General features: G+C 60.3%; 1 protein-coding gene and 1 long non-coding RNA gene across 8 annotated transcripts in view; one reads left to right on the forward strand and one right to left on the reverse strand.

Annotated features, from left to right (window-relative positions):
* Positions 1-14,439, reverse strand: part of GSE1 (Gse1 coiled-coil protein) — a 389,746-nt gene that overhangs the window by 69,099 nt on the left and 306,208 nt on the right. The window lies entirely within an intron of this gene.
* LOC147573314 (uncharacterized) lies at positions 3,345-6,804 on the forward strand. 2 transcript variants are annotated; one of them, XR_015244616.1, is made up of 3 exons: positions 3,345-3,563; positions 6,112-6,223; positions 6,352-6,804. It is a non-coding gene; the product is annotated as an uncharacterized LOC147573314 (long non-coding RNA). The 2 variants fall into 2 exon arrangements; XR_015244615.1 differs by lacking the exon at positions 3,345-3,563 and having other exon boundaries at positions 5,627-6,223.

The raw sequence follows: 14,439 nt of genomic DNA on the forward strand, positions 1-14,439 counted from the left end.
GAGAACAAGGCAGAAGGTGAGACCCACACCTGGGGCCCCTGGAGATGGGTGGAAAGGACAGGCGACCTGGGCGTCTCCAGCTGGGTCTCAGGTGGCCTCGACCGCCAGGGCGAGGGCGAGGGGTCTGTCCCACCGGCCTTCCTGAAGCCCCCGCCTTGTCCCCCAAGGGACACTCAGCTGCCACTTCACCCTCGGTCCGGTTCCAGAGTCTGTCCTGTCCCGCGAGAACACCGTTGCGAGGGCCCTTGCTGCCGGGCCGCTCAGTGCACACACCATCTATCCCCACTGCATCTTGGGGACGTCCTGCGGCGGAAAAAGAGGCTCCAAGAGGCAAAGGGGGGCCGCTGAGGGTCAGAGTGGGTACGGGAGGGCCAAAGCGGGAACCGGGGCCTGACCCTAAGGGCGGGCTTCCCTCCGCGGAGGAGCTGCCAGACTCCCGCGCACTCGGTCTGTGCGCCCCAGGCCCCCGAAGGCTTATCCTACACGCACTCACACCCCTGTTCGCGGCCTCACACGCACACGCAGGCTCTCTCACACTGTTGCTCACGCACTCACCTGTAATGCTTCACAAATGTTACTCCTCGCGGCAATTAATTGGCCAAAAAAAGAAAACACCAGCAGGGAGCCACCCCTTCCCAGAGATGCCAGGGAAACGCCAACCAGGCTCTGGCCCAGGGCCCGTCCGCCCACGGCCAATTCTGCCCGTGAGACTGGAGGGTCTGCGGCTCAGTGGGCGCGCGCGTGTGCCCGCAGGCGCAGGATGGCATCCCGGGGTCTCAAGCCGCAGGGCAAGGGGCTGGGAGCCCCCTCCAAGGCAAATCCCCACCCCAGAGACGACGCTGGGGCACAGCACACTTCCAGCTCTGGCTAGGAGGGTGGGGGCCTGAAGTCAGGGCGGCCATGCGCAGGACAGGGGGCGGAGGGGCGGCAGGGGCGGCCTCACCCCGCCCGCCGAGGCCAGCCTTCCCCCTTCCCCCGAGAGCACTCTGCCGCCTGCCTCAGTTCATAGGAGATTTACGCCGCCCTCGAAGTCGGGAAATACGGAGGTATTCCTGATAATCCTTGTCCTAGCAAAGGGCGCGGGCAGGGCCCATCAATCCCGAGAAATAAAGAAGGTCCCGGTTTTGCTTGTTCTTCAGCGAAGGAGGGGAAGAGCCTTTTAATCGCCTCATTTGGAGAGCCGGCTAGGGTTGTATGTCATCCGAATTACAGATTCAGCATTAATTGACCAGATGTGGGGGGCTCTCTCAGGGCCCCAGAGGACCATAAAGCCGTTCCCACACTGGTAATTAGCAGACAGAGCGGCCCAGGCTGGGCCCCCCGGTCCCCCAGGGCACGCTGCGGGAAGGAGGGGGAGCACCAGGACCCTGGGGGAGGGGAGCACCGGTCATCCCTGAGCACAGTGCTGTGTCTGCTCCAGGCTGGGGGCCCCAGGGGCTCAAAGGCCCACCCTCAACACAGCTGGACTGAGGCCACATGGGGGACATCACATTCTGAAAAGCAGGTAGACAGGGCTTGTCCGGCAGCTGCGATGGGCACATTCCCCAGGCTGGCCCGGCTCTGCTCTCCTGGGGGCCGGTGGGCACTGAGTGGGACGCAAGAAACCAGTGGGGACACTGTTCCCACCCCCAAAAGGGTGGCTTCACTGGTTAGGCTCCTGGCCTATGGAGGGAAGGGGCTCTCTCTGGAGACAGCAGGGAGGATCACAGGGGGAGGCTCGACCAGCCCAGCCACAGCAGAGGTCGAAGCAGCGTCCAGGGGCTGCCTGTCCTGCAAAGCCTGAACTCCGCTTGCCCACACATGGGAGGCTCTGAGGCCAGGGGCGCAAGGGAGAGCCCAGGAAACCAGGGGGGCGGGACCCCGGGCTAAGTATCGCCAGCCTGGCTAACACCGACTCCCTGGGAACAAGCGGGTCAGGAGTGGGTTCTCAGGTGGGAGAGCTTCCGGGGGTCCGGCAGCCTTCCCCACACCCCACACCCCACACCCCGGGTCTCCGCGCCATGACGGGGCCAAGCCAACGAAGGTCATGACCTGAGATGCATACCTCAACGTACCTGGGCTGAAGGCGGGAAGCCCAGGACCCCAGCAGGTGCGTCCGTGTCCCCCGCCCTCCCCCCTTGGAGCCCGACCACCCGGAGCCCCACATGCACACTGCCGCTCGATCGATTCTGCCGTAATGTATTTTATGAACGTGCAGATGGCAGGACTAGGACCAGGGGGAAGGTTTTACCTTGGGATAAGAAATTAACACTGGCAAATAGCAAATTTACTGCATGTATTTTCATTTTCCTAATACCAGCACCATCTGCTAGCAATTGGGGCTCCACATCGCTGTTTTCCCCCTTTATTTCTCCCGCCCGCTCGTATTTATTTTTTTCATTTTACGCAGCCGGGCCCTCCAGACGCCCGCCCGCGGGAGTGGGGGTTTCGTCGCCCCGCCGGAGTGCCCAGGCTGTGATCGGCACCCCACAAGCCCCGCCCGGGCCAAGGGCCATCACTGTTCTTGCTTCTCTAGCCTATTGAGTGATGGAGGCACCCCCCCCCACCCCCACCCCACCAATTCCCTGCCTTGGAGGGGCGACATCTTTCCCAATGAGAAAGACAGACGTCGAGCAACCCACGCTCTGAACTGAGGTTGCTCAATAAAAACCAGCTACATCAGGACCCCTGGCAACTGCGGGCACTTATGTCTCCCTTATTTGCTGGAATTACTTAAGACTAAAAGGTTCGCCACCACGTGTTCTGTAGGGTGCCTCCCCCAACCCCCTGGGGCAGGAGGAGTGACCTTCAAGGAGCAGTCCTGACTCCTGGCCGTGTCACACAGCCAGTGGGGATCTGGTGCCCAGAGCAAAGGCTCCATTGTTGGGGGGGGGGGGGTCTGGAAGAGCACGCACCCTGGGCTGGCTGGTGGAGACCCCAGGTGGAGGAGGGATCGGAAAAAGGAGAGGGCAGGAGGGGGCCGGGGAACCTGGCATCCAGGGAACTGCCCTTGGCTGGGACCAGGGCACATTCTCGCTTTAGAGCTGTGAGGACCCCTTGGTCCGAGGCCATGCGGAGGTCTGGGCTGAACTGTGCCTCCCCCCCACCAAATTCATAGGCTAATAGGTCCTAATCCCAGGACCTCCGAATGTGACCTCATTTGGAAATAAGGTCATTGTAGATGTAATTTAATTAGTTAAGATGAGGTCATTCTGGGGGAAAAAAAAAAAAAAAAAAAAAGATGAGGTCATTCCGGAGCAGGCTGGCCCCCTAATCCAGTGTGACTGGTGTCGTTTTAAAATTTGGACACAGACAGACACACACGGGGAGGACGACGCGAGGAGACGGGGAAAAGGGCGGCTGTCCACAGACTGAGGGGCGCCTGGAACAGAGATCCTCACGGCCTCAGAGGGACCAGCAGCTGGTCCCTCTGTGATTCTGGACCCCAGGCCTCCAGAGCGGAGAGAGAGGACGCTTGTGCCGTTTCAGCCAGAGCTTGGGGTCCCGAGCCACAGCGGCCCCGGGACTCTCCTGGAGCTGATCAGCCTTATTGGACACCGGATGTGAAACAAGTCACTTTCTCGGTAAGCCTCGGACGAGGATCGCATCTTCCCTCGAAGGGAGCGGACAGAGGGCAGGTTTAAGGTTACGAAATAATGGCTACCTGCTGTTCCGGGCACTTCCCACTTACTCCCTGCAAAGCCCCACCTCTCACCACGAGGGAGACTCTTCTATCACCCCCGTTTTACAAGCGAGGGAACTGAGGCACAGAGAGGTAGCACGATTTGCTCGAGGTCACGCAGCTGGTAAGTGGCAGAGCCCGGAAGTGAACACAGGCAGGCCGGCTCGGAGTCCCTGCTCCTCACGGAGGCACCGCGTGGCATCCTCGAGCCAGAAGAGGTATAGACCGGGGACCCGGCTCGGTGCCCGGCAAGGAATCACTTAGGAAGGACGGCTGCCGCTGTCCTCACCACCAGCCTTACAAAGGAGCGCCTGTGGCCCAGAGAAGGGGTGGCCTGCCCAAGACTATTCGGGAAGCAAGGATCAGAACCAGGATGGGGTCCCAACCTGCTGATGCCAGGCTGCAGTTACAGCGGAAGGCTCCAGACTTGGGCTGTAGCCCACTCCACACGGAGGTACAGCCGGGCAGAAAGACACCTCCAGACAACGACATCCCCAAACAAGGCATTAGAGAAAGCGCTGGCAACACGGGGGAACCCAGCTGCCCTTGGCGTCGTCCCCGATGGGGTCTCCTGGCACAGGCCCCCAGCACCGGGCTGCGTCCCTGGGTACCCTGAAGACATCACCTCGTCTGCCATGCGGGAGGGCCACCAAAAACAGCAAGAGGAGAAAGACGGCCCAGGCAGAGCGCGTCTTTTCGGGAGCCAGAGAAGCAGGGCAGAGTGGGGAGCATCCCAGACAGGCCTTTGGTCCCTGCAAGCCTTGGGGACCGATAGGTAGCGGCCTCTGGGCTCCAGGCTGCCAGCACCACACAGGCTTGGCAGGCAGAGCCGGGGAGGCTGGTGCCTGGAGGCCAAGCTCATTTTATGGTCCCGTCCTCCCGGCCAGCTCCTGAGACTCCGGCAGGTAGAGGTCTATGGCTGTCCCCTCTCTCCCCTCTCCCTGCAAACCGCACACGGGTCATCGCGCCTTTTGGTTTTGTTTTTCCGTCTTTTCAAAGATGCCCTGGCAATCAGCAAAAGGGAGGAGGGGGGATCCAGCCCCACACGACAGGATCTGGCCCTGGAATACGTCCTCGGGTCCGTCGACCTTCCCCTGGTCCGTCCTGGGTGGGCCTGTCACTGGTCACAGTCCAGATCACGCAGACCCCACCACTTACCCCACAGGGGCCTGGGCTGGATGCTGGATGGGCAGCGGGGGTGGGGGCGGCCTCGGCAGCCTCCACGTTGGCACCTGCTCCCCTCCGACAGAACCGCGCCCCCCCCCGCACCCCTGCTCAGCCAGCACTGCCCCCACCAACTTCTCGGGCCAGAGGGGAAAGCAGAGCACAAGATTGGAGGATAAAATTTGATTTGAAAGAATTTTATCGCTCAGCCCAATGATGGCTTTAAATATTAAAAAGGCATAAAGCGGAGGGGGAACGGAAAAGCTGCACCAAGTACCAGGCTCAGATGCCTTTTGCCAAATATGCTGCCATCTGAGGAAGGAGGGTTGGGAGAGAGGAAGGCTGCGGGCGGGGGGGGTGGGGGGTGGGGGGGGGGCTCTCTGCCTCCCCGACCCTTCTGCTTCGCAGACGCTTTCAAAGCAGCATCCTGGATCTCCCCAACCTTACCCGGAGACAGGTAATACATTCATTATTGATGGATCAGTACCCGGAGAGCGTGAATTACTGAAACAAACACGGCATAATTAGGGCATTAGAGGGAGCGTGGAGGGAAGGCAGGGTAAAGCCACGCTTGGCTGTGGCTTTCTCTTTGCAGGTGTTCAAGTCGGTGGCAGCCAGCATCCCAGCCTGCTTACCATATGCACATCCCAGCTAGCCAGTTCTCAGCTGGGAGGTCCGCTGGGAACTCACTCCTGCCCAAAAAAGAGGGGCACCGAACCAGCCAGGCCTCTTGGGGAGCAAGCAGGTCTCTAAGCACATGCACGCGCACACGCCCCCCCCCCGCCCCCGCACGCGCTCACACACACACGCGCACACACACACACACACACACACAGGCGCACACACACGCACGCACGCACGCACACAAAGACCCAAGGCCAGTCTCCGGGCTGTGCAGCTGGCGAGCCTGTGTCCCCGTCCCCGTGCGTGCCCTCAGGATTTCATGACAAGAATGAAACTGATCAGGCAGCCTCCAGTTCCATAATTAGGGCCAATTGAAGGAGACAAAGAAATCTATGGAGATCACAGTGGGAAATGGTAGTGATGAACGCTGGCTTTGAAATAGCATTTTGTACTCACTGGACCATCACTGTCTTGACATAAAAGCTGCCTGCCTCCTTTCTCTAGCTGCCTCCCCTGGGGCAGGGGCGGCCGGAGAGGCAGGCTCCAGACAGCCCCCTCTACCAATCGCCTTTTCTGGGTCAGGCCTCGTTTTGGGTAGCACGAGGAGGAGGAGGACGGGGAGGGGGTCAGGCCTCCTGTTTTGTTTTTCTGGGTTTGGGCAGTGGGAGAAGACAAAAGGCACGGACAGCAGGCATCCGAATCCGTGGCAAGTCAGGAAGGCGACCAACTTACTGGCTTTCTGGGGCAGGACCGTGTGCACCCGCACGACGGCAGGTGGGTGTGCGTGCGACCGGGCGCACACGGGAGTGAAGGCGCGTGAGCGTGTGGGTCCTGTGTGCGTCGGGGGGACCGAGGGGTCCACGGGAGTTTTCTCCCTCTCACTTTACGCCCTCCAAACTTAGGACGACCGACGACACGAGCTCCGGGCCCCGGACTGGAAGCCGTCAACTCTGGGGGACCCCACAGGCAGGCAAGAAAAAAAAAGAGAGAGAGAGAGATTCGGGGGCAAAGGGGCCGCCCCGCTGAGCACGCGCTGTCACTCAGGAAGGACTCGGCCGCCTGTGCCCTCAGCTGCCGGCTCCCCCGCGTGGGGTGCACGGGGTGGGGGGGGGGGGAGTCGGGAGGCTGGGTCAGCCCCACCGGTCCTGTACATTCTGCCCGGAGACCCCACGACAGCACCCTCTGGCGGGCGGCCTCTGGGCGGTGGGGGAGTGCCCCACTGGGAGGGTGAGGGGCTCCACCCGCACCCCCGCGGCCGCGGCAACCTGATCGCACACGCATGTGTGGTTTCCCTCCCCGTGCCCCCAGTAATCCTCCGACTTTACAGCAAATTATTAAAACTCACTTATATTTAATCTGCCTTCTGGAATTAATTGAATTTTTACGCTCAGCAAATGCCACAGTTTGTGCTGCCTCCCGATCGCTGGCTCGGAACAGCTAAATGACAGGCTGCCGACCAACCACAGGCTCCACAGACGGGCGCTGGGGGTAGGAAGGCATTAAGAGGCGAGGGGGGGTGTGCAGGACGGCCGTGCCCACCCCCAGCGCCCTGAACCGTGGAGAGAAGACTCTCAGTTTAACGACACAGGGGGGGGCCGGGGCTCGGGGCGCCCCTGGGCAGGGTGCACGGCGGGGACTGCGTTCCGGAGGGCCCCCTCCCCTTGCCAAAGGGGTCCTCTTACCGATCCGGGGCCAAGGAAGCTTCGTCCTCTCCCAAGTGACCGGCCTCCGGCCAGCTCCCAGAGAGAACACCACCTCCTTTCCCGCGCTTGGCGTCGCGAGCGGCCCAGCACGCGGGGGGCTTCCCGAGCCCCCTGAACCCCGGCCAACTCCTGCGGCAGACGGCTACCCCGAAGGCGCAGAGGAGCCGAGGTCACGCGGAATCTTGGCACGCTCCCTTTGTGCCGGGACACATTAACCGGGGGGTGCCGACACCTCCGGGGAGGAGGCAATGTTTGCAGAGCCCTGTTTGGGGTGCTAAGTGCATCCTTCCAGGTTCAGAGTCTTATGTGAGATGACACCAGGCCTCGCGCAGAAGCGACTGCACGTGCGTGCGCCCCCGGCCCCCTCCCCCGATTCCGCACCAGCAGCCCGCTCGCAGGGGGCCAGGAGTCTCCACGAGGCCCGCGCCCCACAACCCACACCGGCGGTACCTGCTTCCCACATCTGAGTGACCGTCCAGTCGGGGCGGGGGGCTTGGAGCGGTGCAGACCCCCAGGCTCCAGCCCGAGTCTCCCGAATCCGATTTGCTGGGTGGCAGCAGAGCCGGGACTCTGTGTCTGTTAAACTCCGTGGACTTCAGATGCAGCCGGCTGGGGCTGGGAACCCGCAACCACGAAGACCCAAGGGGCCTCAACGACAGGAGAGGGGACCCCAGGCCTCCAGCTCATAGGAAGGGTACGCTGACTGAAGGGCTGAGGTCAGCCTGACGCACAGAGTGCGGAAAGTTCCAGGCAGCTGCAGTGGTGCACTGAGACTCACATTTAGTCCCTGGGATCAGAGACGGGGGTGGAGCAAGGCTCAGTCCCCATGCGTCGGCCAAGTTACTGACCAGCCTGTCCGTGTCCCTCTACACACACACACACACACACACACACACACAGCCCTCTATGGAGTTAAGGAGCAAAGACCCCATAGGAACAGGTTCCCCAGGGGCCTGCCTTAGGGTCCCACCCCTCAACAGTGGCACAGAAACAGGACAGGGCCCATCACCCCCCCTTCCCAGGAGCACGCCCCCAGGTTTACTCTGGCTTCTGCCCCGCCCGTCCCACCCAGACTCAGCGGAGAGCCAGGGTCTCCCCAGCGCCCCAGGACCTTCTGGGCCCAACCGCCAGGCTCCACAGGCTCTCGGGACATGGCCCCACATGGCACCGGCCTGGCCCTGGGACACTGAGCATCCTGGACCCCAGCAACCCGCTGCCAAGGGCCTGACCCCAAAGTCTGTGTTCCCTGCCTCCCCTCCCTCTCCAAAGCTGCCGCGTGCCTAGTTCTCAGCATGGAGGGAGGCGGCTTCTTCCCTGCCAAAGGTCCCCCATCAGGAAGCACCCTTTCTCAGCACCCCCCCCCACTGCAGTTCCTCATGGAGGGGGACAGACGGGACCCCCACACCAGGCCAGTAGGGGCTTCCCCCCCAAACCCTTATTAAAACCGTTCACGAAGGCAAGTCGGCCAACCTGCCGGGCTCATACACAGCCCTCCCGGGGGACTCACACTCGGTCCCCGGGGCTCACACACAGGAGATCAAGCCCGGGGGTTGTATCGGGGGCCTCGTGACCGTCACGGGCTGCTTGGGCCACAAAGCAAAACACCACACAGCCCAAGTGGCTTCAACAACGGGTAAGGTCCGGAAGCTGGGGTCCAAGATCAAGGCCCCGGCAGGATGGCACAGGGTCCCCTTCTCGCTATGCCCTCCCATGAAGGAGAAAGGGGGCTCTCTCTCTGCGGTCTGTTCTCACAAGGACACTGATCCTACCAGAAGAGGGCCCCACCCCGTGGCCTCATTTAACCTGAATTACTTCCTTAGAGGTCCCATCTCAGAATACAGCCATACTGGGGGTTAGGGCTTAAATTGAGGGATTCGGGGGAGACGACACAAACATTCCATCCGTAACAGAGACACCCCCCACCCCCTCGCTGTGTGCCGGGCTGTGTGGCCCGGCAAGAGACCTGACCCTCTGGGCATCGACAGGGACACGTGTCAAACTGAGCTCAACGTGTCCCCTTGGCTGACGTCTGGCAGGCTCCGTGTCTCCACAGAGGCAGAGGATACCCGAGCCCTACAGGTTTGCAGAGACACCAGCCCTGCCCCCCAGCTCTGCCCCCCTGTCCCGGGGTCAGCCTCCTGCTACCCAAGGCCCGTGGCATCTCTAGGAAAGGCCCTTCCAGAACTCCTGCACGTACTCCCCCACCACTCACCCTCTCTCTCTGAGCCCATCTCTTTCTCCTCATCGCCACAGATTTTCCCGCAGCAGGGCCAGAATACCCGTCTGACCCCAAGCCCCCCCTTGTTCTGGTTTCCTTTCCCCGCAGCTTGCGGAAGCTCTGTGAACATCTCCGGAACAGATACTCAGAGCTGGCAACTTAGTGAAGTTCCAGCCACAGGGCCTTTGCACATGCCAGCCAGCTCATTGGGCTGCTCTTCCCCTAGAAATCTACCAAGGCGGCTCCCTCCCTCCCTCCCTTCAGGGCTATTACTCCCTACAAGGCGCACCCTGGCCCATCCAATTGAAACCTGCACCCCATCCCCTCGCCCTTTCCCCCCTCCCCCTACACACACTGTTATCTTTCCTTTGTAACTGCGTGACACATACCTTATTTATCTTGTCCATTATCTACCTCCCCAACTTCCACGCCTGGTCCAGGAGTTCAGGAATCTCCGTCTGCTTAGTTCAGTCCTGGAACCCCAGGGCCCAACATAGAGTGAACGTTCAAAAGCGTCAGCTCCCCATCCATGACTCCAAGCAGGGCCTGGACCACCTTTCAGGACTGGTTCTGACCTAAGACGCCACAGGAACCGCGGGAGAGGTGCTGGGCCGGGGGTCCTTGGGGACTGTCGTGCCTGGATGAGGGTCAGGTAAGGGACCACGCCAGGAACAAACCCTTAGCGGCCCCCCACCCCCACCCCTACACTCAAGGTCCGGGCAAATCCCCGGAGCCCCAGCCCAGGTCCCGCAGGAGCAACGCAGCGGGACCCAGGCAAACCCCGCTGTCCCCAGATCTCCAGGACATGTCACTTTGACCCCGGCCACCCTGCCCACAGCAGGCCCGGGCTCCCAGCTGATACAGGCTGCCCAGCAACCCGGCCAGCTGGATTATCATACATTAAGACATAATTACTCGGTGGAAATTTACAATACAAAGCGCCCTCCCCAACAAGTTGGCCACAGAAGGATTCCAAGGACACAAAGCGCTGCTGTGTCTGTGACTGACCCCCGCCCCCAGCTGGCCCCAGCCAGAATTTCAAAAGAAGTGGGTGGGTTAGATCGGGCAGAAACCCCATCCCACCCCAAGGCGGAAGCCCTGCCCGGGGGGAGGGCCCTGTGGTTCCCTAAGCCCCACCCCCGAGAGGAGGGGCCTCTCTGTCCCACCCCCATCTCGGAGCCCGCTCTGGCTCGCCCACGCTCGGCGCTGGCATCGCCGGGGTCCCCGCTGCTGAAGCTGCCCGCGGAGGGGGTACGGCAGATCCCGAGCCACAGACTGGTTGTGACCTGCAGTGAGGCACGGCTTCCAAGTAACAGGCGTGAGTGAGTGCCCACTGCCTGCCAGGTACTTTGTTAGCACCGGGATACAACTGTGAACAAGACAAACCACATCTCTCCCAGTTCTGGCAGAGCTTACAGTCCAGCTGGGGAGATAAACAGTAAAATACACAGAAAACGCATGTCAGGTGGGTGACGAGTGTACGCAGGGAGGCGAGTCGGGCATGTGCAAAGGCCCTGAGGTGGGACCACCTGTGGTCAGGGGACACGGGGCATGGCACACAATGCTGCTAAGACCGCTGGCCTTTATCCTAAGGAGGGTTTGGAGCAGGGGGAGCCACCTGATGTGACGTGACCCGAAGGGACTTGCTCAGCCAGCAGGGCTGGGATCGGATCCTACTTTTACCACTCCTGGTCCACGGGGCTTTCAGAGGCGGTTTAGCCAGCTAGGCTTCTGTTCCTGGCTCCAGAAAACTAGTAACAGCTACCACATTCTTGCTGTGAAAACCGGAAAGAATATCAGCAAAGGGCCAGGCACGCAAGCCGGGCAGCAGGAGAAAGTTCCCCAGGCCTCAGCGTCCCCATCTGCAAAATGGGTACCAGCCCCGGCCAACGGCCACCTGGCACAGAGGGACTAAGGGCCGAGCGACCTGTGCTTCTGTCCACTGGGAGCCGAGGTGCTTCAGGCTGTGGCCCCGAGTCGTCCTCCCCCGACTCCCACTGCCCCAGCCCTGACTGAGGCTGCTACCCCGGTCTACACCAGGGCCCAGCAGCTATGCTTCCAATGTTATTAGGGGCCTTAAGGTGGAAACACTGATTAGGGGTTATTTATCTTCTGGCCATAGAAGCCAGGGGTGGCTGTCCAGCGTCCCCCTCCCAGGCGCCGACACACGACACAGCAGGCCGCTCTGACAGTCCCTCCTGAGGCCCTGGGTGCCGGCAGGAGCAGGGAGGAGAAGCAGACAAGCCTCCAGCAGATCAAAGGCTAACAGCCTCCCAACACCAGGTGGCTGGCAGCTAAGAAACAGGCTCAGTCAGAGGGAAGGGACTTGCCTAAAGCCACACAGCACCCCCTGCTGATCTGCCCTCCACGGTCCATGTGGCTGCCAACCCCAGTCTCTCCTGGGTCCGGGTACCTGCTCTGCAGAAGGGAGCCAAGCACAGGAAGGCAAGCTGGCCTTCCTGCCCTCAGGAGCCAGACACTGGGCTTCTGACTGTCTCAGAAGGCCCAGCTGGGCATTACAAAGTTCTGGAGACCCGGGGGGGCAGTGGGATGGTCCAGGGACAACCTTGAATCTGGGCCTCTATCTGTTCTGCTGTGTGGGGGGGGCACCTTGATTTCCCCCAGAAAGTCTTGGAAAGGTGGGAAAAAACCATCAGTGCCAAGGGAAAGGCAGTCTGACACCGGAGCTCTTTGGAGCTGGTGATGCGGAACTGCCCAGACACCCTAGACCTCCGGCCGCTGTCACACCCTGGATGGGTGGCTTTGCCTCTCCAGGCTCAGCTTCCGCCTCTGAGATACGGGAAGGTGAGAGCACTCAGCAGACGGACGGACGGACGCAGGCACAGCTGGGCTAGGTGCCCGGCAGGGGCTCACAGGGGCCCGCTGCAGGAGGGCGGGGTCCCGGCCAGGCCCAAGTCTCCCTCCTGCAGCCTCAGAAGGGCGGCAGGCCCAGGGACAGCAGAGGAAAACAAAAGTGCCCTGAAGGCATAGCCCACTTCTCAGTAAGGTGCTTCCTGGCGGGGTCCCAGGCACTTACATTGGGCGGGCCTGTGACCCGCCTTCCACGACGTCACCCATCACGTGCCTGCATCTACCCCTAGCTGGGCCCCACGATGGTGCCGGGAGCACCTCAGCCCACCTCCAGGACCTTGGTTTCCTTGGTTTCCTGCCTGGGACACGGGGAAGGGGGTATAAAGCCTCACGCAAAGCCCGCAGTCAGGGAGGGCCTGCCTGCTCTTAGGAACTAGGCCATCAGCCGGAGGGTGTGGGGGCCTCAGGGGCCTGCTGAACCTCCCTGGGGGGTTGCAGGGGCCAGGCAAGGCAGAAGCATGAGGTTCCCAGGCTCACGCCGGGCTCGGCCAAGGCGAGCCAGGAACCCACACTACAATCTCAGGGAACAGGTGCTAGTGAGTCTCTCCCTGACCTCGTGGGAAGGAAAGAGGCTTAACAACCAAGTCGGGCATCAACACTGTCACTGTCACGACACCTGTAACACAGCCCCGCCCTTGGGAGGGCTGAGCTTCTAGGAAGAAAAAAGGGAAGAAAGGGTGGAACAGAGGCTGCGCTCCGGGGTCCGCTCTGGGACCCCGCACAGCCCACATCCCCACCGCCGGGCGAGCCCGAGAATATGGGTGTCTCACGCAGAGCAGGTCAGCACCTGGCTCCTGCCTGCTTTTAAAGGGCGACCTTGGGGGCGCCTGGATGGCTCAGTCGGTTAAGCGCCCGACTCCTGATTTCCGCTCAGGTCATGATCTCGCGGTTTCCAAGTTCAAGCCCCGCTCTGGGCTCTGCGCTCACAGTGCGGAAGGCTGCATGGGATTCTCTCTCTCTCTCTCTCTCTCTCTCTCTCTCCCTCCCTGCTCCTCCCCCACTCACACTCTCTCTTTCAACATACATAAACTTAAAAAAGATTTTTAAAGGACAATCTCACCTCCGCATTCAGTTTCACTCAAAGTGCTGTTTAGAAAGATAAAACTCTTTCCTCCTGGATTCTGTCAAACCCATTTATGCCCGACATCCAGCTGCATCCGCGACCACGTCCCTTTCTTCACTTGCGCCTTTCTCTCAGGAATCCACGCAACTCAGAAGCATTTGGTAACATTGTGTATTAAGGACGCGCCATAAAAATAAATTGCATTGTAAAAGGGGCCTCTTAACAGACAACCTTGGCTCTCGGGTTAAATGCCTAATTTCACACTATTATCCGCAGCGGGATCAGATAAATCAGAGGGCGCCTGGGATTCCGGGGGGCCTGCTCCTGGAGGATGCCAGCCTGGCACAGAGCGGGTTAAACAGGGCCCCAGGGTAAGAAACCTCTTCCAGGTAATGCTCCCCAGTGCTGCTTTAACACCAGAAGATTCCTCGGGACCAAATGCTCCCGAAGACAGCTGTCAGACACGTTAAAAAACAGGAAGAAGAAACACGCACACACAAAAATGAGGCAACGTACCAAATGCCAAAATATCATGAAAATTCAAACAGCTAAAACAAATATAACCATAAAAAGACTGGAATCCTAGAAAAACGATCTCTGCAATTAAGCAGTTTTCTGCTATATAGTGATAATCACCTAATTATACTATTAATGACAGTTCAACCTGCTTTGAAATAAAAGGACATTCTTCCATAACAGGATGCCAGCTGTTAGTTACAGATGTCAGACATCTTTAAAGCATTATTATTAAGGGGGGGGGGGGGACTATAAGATGAACGCATCCGTATTTCCCCTCCCCACATGGAAAAAAAAAAAAATCACGATTAGCCATGTCGCTTTTGCAGGGCGCAAGTGAAAACGGAATGCCAAGAGCCAAGCAGGAGATGGGAAGGTGGGAGGCTGATGGGGGGGGGGGGGGGCTGCAGACACTCCCTCGGGCCGGCCCACCGAACCCCCCAGAAACTAAAAGGAGGGTCTGTGTACGTTTCAGCGGCGTCTTTAATTCCTTCCAGTGAAATAATCTGTGGGACCAGGATGTTTATGCCAGATAACCAATCTCCTGGCGATCCCGCCAGAGCCACTCGGGGAAACACACAATGTCAGGCCCGTGGTGGGGGAAGCTGGTTAGCTGCAG

Source organism: Puma concolor, chromosome E2 (assembly GCF_028749965.1).
Source record: "Puma concolor isolate L17-30 chromosome E2, mPumCon1.1.hap2, whole genome shotgun sequence".
NCBI lineage: Eukaryota > Metazoa > Chordata > Mammalia > Carnivora > Felidae > Puma > Puma concolor.